This window comes from Portunus trituberculatus, chromosome 11 (genome assembly GCF_017591435.1).
Source record: "Portunus trituberculatus isolate SZX2019 chromosome 11, ASM1759143v1, whole genome shotgun sequence".
In the NCBI taxonomy this organism is placed as follows: Eukaryota; Metazoa; Arthropoda; class Malacostraca; order Decapoda; family Portunidae; genus Portunus; species Portunus trituberculatus.
In genome coordinates, this window is record NC_059265.1 from 206249 (window position 1) to 213748 (window position 7500).

At 43.3% G+C, this 7500-nt stretch overlaps 1 protein-coding gene across 6 annotated transcripts in view; it reads left to right on the forward strand.

Annotated features, from left to right (window-relative positions):
* LOC123502255 overlaps nucleotides 1-7500 on the forward strand; it is a 31792-nt gene that overhangs the window by 10899 nt on the left and 13393 nt on the right. The gene's annotated exons all lie outside the window — the stretch shown is intronic.

The following is a 7500-nucleotide window of genomic DNA, read 5'->3' on the forward strand; positions in this document are numbered from 1 at the left end:
AAATCAGTTTGTTTCATCGTTACCCAGGGAAAGGTTTCATAATGGACTCGCCCGCCGCCCTTCCTCCCCCACGCCCTCATAATGGACCCACCCACCGCCCTTCCTCCCCCACGCTCTCATAATGGACCCACCCACCGCCCTTCCTCCCCCACGCTCTCATAATGGACTCAACCACCACCCTTCCTCCCGCCCCCCTGAGCCAATGACACTGGATACGCCCACACAGCACCCATGGATGCACCCTCCACGCCCACACAGCACCCATGGATGCACCCTCCACGCCCACACAGCACCCATGGATGCACCCTCCACGCCCACACAGCACCCATGGATGCACCCTCCACGCCCACACAGCACCCATGGATGCACCCTCCACGCCCACACAGCACCCATGGATGCACCCTCCACGCCCACACAGCACCCATGGATGCACCCTCCACGCCCACACAGCACCCATGGATGCACCCTCCACGCCCACACAGCACCCATGGATGCACCCTGCACGCCCACACAGCAAAGGAGAGAATGAAACAGCAGGACTAAATTATGGGGTTTTTATTTACCGCTGTGTGGTGAGGCTGTGTCAGGAGCTGTGCATTCCTCCGCACACTGACACACTGACACTACACGCTATCATGTGACACCTTCACACACTGGAGGAGGAGGAGGAGGAGGAGGAGGAGGAGGAGGAGGAGGAGGAGGAGGAATGCAAAGGAAAGCCAAACAGCAACAGACCTCTTGTTCCTTTCCAGGCTGTTTGGGGAGGAGGAGGAGGAGGAGGAGGAGAGGAGAGAGAGGAAGAGAGAGAGAGAGAGAACAGAGAGAGAGAGAGAGAGAGAGGAGAGAGAGAGAGAGAGAGAGAGAGAGAGAGAGAGAGAGAGAGAGAGAGAGAGAGAGAGAGAGAGAGAGAGAGAGAGAGAGAGAGAGAGAGAGAGAGAGAGAGAGAGAGAGAGAGAGAGAGAGAGAGAGAGAGAGAGAGAGAGAGAGAGAGAGAGAGAGAGAGAGAGAGAGAGAGAGAGAGAGAGAGAGAGAGAGAGAGAGAGAGAGAGAGAGAGAGAGAGAGAGAGAGAGAGAGATTCATATCACATCTAAAAATACACACACACACACACACACACACACACACACACACACACACACACACACACAAAACTCCAGGCTTCTTCAATGGTGATGCCTGCCTTGTGTGTATCCACCCGGCCTGCGTGTGTGTGGTGGTGGTGGTGGTGGTGGTGGTGGAGGTGGAATGCCTGGTGGTGCAGAGACTGGTAGACAAGCAGTATTAAGCTTTTCCCAGCAAGCATCAGTTCACTGCAATGTTTGGTTCCTTCTGTCAACAAACACTCAAACCGTCAACAAAACACACACTTCACATTAACAAAACACTCTCAATAATTGCCTAAACACATACTTTCCAGCCTTGCCTCTTCTTCTTCTTCTTCTTCTTTGCTCTGATTCAAGACTATTAACCTATGTCAACTTTCATCTCAATAAAACATGCCAAACTGTCTTAAAATGCCCTCAAACATCCCAAACTGTCTTAATATGCCCTCAAAACATCCTCAAACTGTCTTAAATGCCCTCAAAACATCCCAAACTGTCTTGAAATGCCCTCAAAACACCCCAAACTGTCTTGAAATGCCCTCAAAACATGCCAAACTGTCTTAAAATACCCTCAAAACATGCCAAACTGTCTTGAAATCAAAACCTCAAACTGTCTTAAAATACCCTCAAAACACCAAAACTGTCTTAAAATGCCCTCAAAACATGCCAAACTGTCTTAAAATGCCCCTCAAAACACTGTCCAAACTGTCTTAAAATGCCCTCAAAAACATGCCAAACTGTCTTGAAATGCCCTCAAAACACGCCAAACTGTCTTTAAAAAACTTAAATGCCAAACTGTCTTAAAATGCCCTCAAAACATGCCAAACTGTCAAACTGTCTTAAAATGTCCCTCAAAACATGCCAAACTGTCTTAAAATGCCCTCCCTCAAAACATGCCAAACTGTCTTAAAATGCCCTCAAAACATGCCAAACTGTCTTAAATGCCCTCAAAACATGCCAAACTGTCTTAAAATGCCCTCAAAATGCCCTCAAACTGTCTTAAAATGCCCTCAAAACATGCAAACTGTCTTGAAATGCCCTCAAAACACCCCAAACTGTCTTAAAATGCCCTCAAAACTTGAAATGCCTCAAACTGTCTTGAAATGCCCTCAAAACATGCCAAACTGTCCCCTCAAACAAACTGTCTTAAAATGCCCTCAAACACAAAATGCCCTCAAACATGCCAAACTGTCTTGAAATGCCCTCAAACATGCCAAACTGTCTTAAAATGCCTCAAAACACCCCAAACTGTCTTAAATGCCCTCAAAACATGCCAAAATGCCCTCAAAACAAACTGTCTTAAAATGCCCTCAAAACATGCCCCAAACTGTCTTAAAATGCCCTCAAAACACCCCAAACTGTCTTAAAATGCCCTCAAAACACCTGCCAAACTGTCTTGAAATGCCCTCAAACATGCCAAACTGTCTTAAAATGCCCTCAAACACCCTCAAACTGTCCAAACTGTCTTGAACATGCCCTCAAAATGCCCTCAAAACACCCCAAAACTGTCTTAAAATGCCCTCAAAACACCCCAAACTGCCCTCAAACATGCCAAACTGTCTTAAAAACCTCAAACACCCCAAACTGTCTTAAAATGCCCTCAAAAATGCCCTCAAAACACCCCAAACTGTCTTGAAATGCCCTCAAAACATGCCAAACTGTCTTAAAATGCCCTCAAAACATGCCAAACTGTCTTGAAATGCCCTCAAAACACCCCAAACTGTCTTCAAACATGCCAAATGCCCTCAAAACATGCCAAACTGTCTTAAAATGCCCTCAAAACACCCCAAACTGTCTTAAAATGCCCTCAAAACTGTCTTAAAATGCCCTCAAAACCAAACTGTCTTGAAATGCCCTCAAAACACCCCAAACTGTCTTAAAATGCCCTCAAACACCCCAAACTGTCTTAAAATGCCCTCAAAATGCCCAAACTGTCTTAAAATGCCCTCAAAACATGCCAAACTGTCAAAACAAAATGTCCTCAAAACATGCCAAACTGTCTTCAAAATGCCCTCAAAACACCCAAACTGTCCCTCAAAACACCCCAAACTAAAATGCCCTCAAACACTGTCTTGCCCCAAACTGTCTTAAAATGCCCTCAAACTGTCTTCAAAACCCCAAACTGTCTTAAAATGCCCTCAAAACATGCCAAACTGTCTTAAAATGCCCTCAAAACAAACTGTCTTAAAATGCCCTCAAACTGTCTGTTAAAATGCCCTCAAAACATGCCATACTGTCTTGAAATCCCCTCAAAACATGCTAAACTATCTTAAGATGCCCTGAAAACATGCCAAACTGTCTTGAAAACTGTCTCCAAAATGTCTTGAAATGCCCTCAAAACATGCCAAACATGCCAAACTGTCTTAAAATGCCCTCAAAACATGAACTGTCTTGAAATCTCAAAGCACCCCAAACTGTCTTGAAATGCCCTCAAAAATGCCCTCAAAACCAAACTGTCTTAAAATGCCCTCAAAACACCCCAAACTGTCTTAAAATGCCCTCACCCCAAACTGTCTTAAAATGCCCTCAAAACAAACTGTCTTAAAATGCCCTCAAAACACCCCAAACTGTCTTAAAATTCCCTCAAAACATGCCAAACTGTCTTAAAATACCCTCAAAACACGCCAAACTGTCTTAAAATGCCCTCAAAACACCCCAAACTGTCTTAAAATGACTGGTGAACTCTTGCATTAGAGAGGTGGACAGAGTAGTGGTGAAGGATTGAGAGGACTGGTGAACTCTTGCATTAGAGAGGTGGACAGTTGAGTGTGCTTGGAACATCACTAATAGGAGAAGCTGACTGAGTGACTGGCTGGCTGGCTGACTGGCTGACTGACTGACTGACTGACTGGCTGACACCTCTGCAGTGGTTGACAAGTGCAATCTGGAAGAGAAAAAATTATATTAGAATGATGAACAAACTGTGTGAGGAGGAGGAGGAGGAGGAGGAGGAGGAGGAGGAGGAGGAGGAGGAGGAGGAGGAGGAGGAGGAGGAGGAGGAGGAGAATTGGAGGAGAGAGAGAGAGAGAGAGAGAGAGAGAGAGAGAGAGAGAGAGAGAGAGAGAGAGAAAGATTATTATTTCTTAAACTATTATTATTATTATTATTATTATTATTATTATTATTCTATTATTCTCTCTAACTCTCTCTCTCTCTCTCTCTCTCTCTCTAACATGATTCTCTCCATCCTAGTCTTTTTTTCTCTCCAATCTGTCATCTACCCACTCCCCTCTCTCTCTCTCTTTTCTCTCCATCTCTCCCTCTCACTTCTGCCACCTCTCACTATTCTCTCACTTCTCTCCATCTCTTTCTCTCCATCCTAGTCTTTTTTTCTCTCCAATCTGTCACCTACCCACTCCCCTCTCTCTCTCTCTCTTTTCTCTCCATCTCACTCTCTCTCAACACTCAACAAACAAGTGACACTTCTATACAGTTTAGGATCAAAACCACAATTTTTTTTCACTTTTACCTCAAAAAGTTCGCAATCTTTCCTTCATATCTCCCTTCATAAGTTACCTCCACTTTTCTCCTCCGGTTGACTCTTTCCTCCATGTTTCCTCCACCTTCCCTCCAATTTTGACTATCCTACCTCCCTTCCTTCATAGTCAAAATAGTCATTTTGTAAAATAGTCGTACATCACAACCTGACAATTTTTCTTATTTTTACCTCCAAAAGTTCGCAATCTTTCCTCCATATCTCCCTCCACAAGTTACCTCCACATTCCTCCACCTGCACACACCTTCCTCCATGTTTCCTCCACCTTCCCTCTAATTTTGACTATCCTACCTCCCTTCCTTCATAGTCAAAATAGTCATTTTGTAAAATAGTCATACATCAAAACCTGACAATTTTTCTTATTTTTACCTCCAAAAGTTTGCAATCTTTCCTCCATATCTCCCTCCACGTTATACCTCCACCTACACAGACCTTCCTCCATGTTTCCTCCACCTTCCCTCCAATTTTGACTATCCTACCTCCCTTCCTTCATAGTCAAAATAGTCATTTTGTAAAATAGTCGTATATCAAAACCTGACGATTTTTCTCATTTTTACCTACGAAAGTCTGCAATCTTTCCTCCATATCTCACTCCACAAGTTACCTCCACATTCCTCCACCTGCACACACCTTCCTCCGTGTTTCCTCCACCTTCCCTCCAATTTTGACTATCCTACCTCCCTTCCTTCATAGTCAAAATAGTCATTTTGTAAAATAGTCGTACATCAAAACCTGACAATTTTTCTTATTTTTACCTCCAAAAGTTTGCAATCTTTCCTCCATATCTCCCTCCACGTTATACCTCCACTTTCCTCCACCTACACAGACCTTCCTCCATGTTTCCTCCACCTTCCCTCCAATTTTGACTATCCTACCTCCCTTCCTTGATAGTCAAAATAGTCTTTCACAAATTTTTTTTTCTCAATCTGTTCCCAGCTGGACTTAACCCAAATAGATATGAGAGTCCAGTGTTTATAAAGCTGTTTTCTTCACACTCACTCTAATAAAACTACTACTACTACTACTACTACTACTACTACTACTACTACTACTACTACTACTACTACTACTCACCATCCATTGATCGCGATGACAACTTCCTTCGACTGAGAGATCTTTCAAATCCCAGGTTGTTTCTGTCACTCAAATTTGTCGCCATTCTGGAAAAAAAAAGATGTTAGTTTTTCCTCCATATCTCCCTCCACGGGTTTCCTCCACTTTCCTCCACCAGTAGACTGTTTCCTCCATGTTTCCTCCACCTTCCCTCCAATTTTGACTATCCTACCTCCCTTCCTTGATAGTTAAAATAGTGGTTTTGTAAGAGATTCTGACATCAAGATTAGTCATTTTTTTATATTTTTACCTCCGAAAGTCTGCAATCTTTCCTCCATATCTCCCTCCACATTACACCTCCGGCTTACCTCCACCCACACAGACCTTCCTCCATGTTTCCTCCACCTCTCCACCAAATTTGACCATCCCACTACCCTCCTATCATGGTCAAAATAGTGGCTGAAGATGGCCCTGATACTGTGTTTGACTCCAATCCACATTAATTTTTCATCACCACAATCATCATTTTTAATTGCCACATATCTCCGTCACCACCACAAGCACCACCACCAAACTCCACATGGGGAAAGCCACACCACTTAGCTCCACTTCAAGCCTATGTGGAGCAATGGATGACATGCGGATGCGGAGAAATTAGCAAAAAAGTGAAGGAATGTGGATTTATTTTAGCTAACCTGGTGCCACTGACTTTATTGACATTAGCAAGGGTCTATGGAGGGCAGAAGATTAATGGCCACAGTCTTCACTATTTTAACTGAGATTTGTGCACCATTAGACCATTTTATTGACATTAGCAAGGGTCTATGGAGGGCACAAGATTAATTCCTCACTATTTTAATGGAGTTTTGTGCACCATTAGACCATTTTATTGACATTAGCAAGGGTCTATGGAGGGCAGAAGATTAATGGCCACAGTCTTCACTATTTTAACTGAGATTTGTGCACCATTAGACCATTTTATTGACATTAGCAAGGGTCTATGGAGGGCACAAGATTAATGGCCACAGTCCTCACTAATTAGCAAGGGTCTATGGAGGGCACAAGATTAATGGCCACAGTCTTCACTATTTTAATGGAGTTTTGTGTACCATTAGACCATTTTATTGACATTAGCAAGGGTCTATGGAGGGCACAAGATTAATGGCCACAGTCCTCACTATTTTAATGGAGTTTTGTGCACCATTAGACCATTTTATTGACATTAGCAAGGGTCTATGGAGGGCACAAGATTAATGGCCACAGTCTTCACTATTTTAATGGAGTTTTGTGTACCATTAGACCATTTTGCCACAGTCTTCACTATTTTAATGGAGTTTTGTGCACCATTAGACCATTTTATTGACATTAGCAAGGGTCTATGGAGGGCACAAGATTAATGGCCACAGTCTTCACTATTTTAATGGAGTTTTGTGTACCATTAGACCATTTTATTGACATTAGCAAGGGTCTATGGAGGGCACAAGATTAATGGCCACAGTCCTCACTATTTTAATGGAGTTTTGTGCACCATTAGACCATTTTATTGACATTAGCAAGGGTCTATGGAGGGCACAAGATTAATGGCCACAGTCTTCACTATTTTAATGGAGTTTTGTGTACCATTAGACCATTTTATTGACATTAGCAAGGGTCTATGGAGGGCACAAGATTAATGGCCACAGTCCTCACTATTTTAATGGAGTTTTGTGCACCATTAGACCATTTTATTGACATTAGCAAGGGTCTATGGAGGGCACAAGATTAATGGCCACAGTCTTCACTATTTTAATGGAGTTTTGTGTACCATTAGACCATTTTATTGACATTAGCAAGGGTCTATGGAGGGC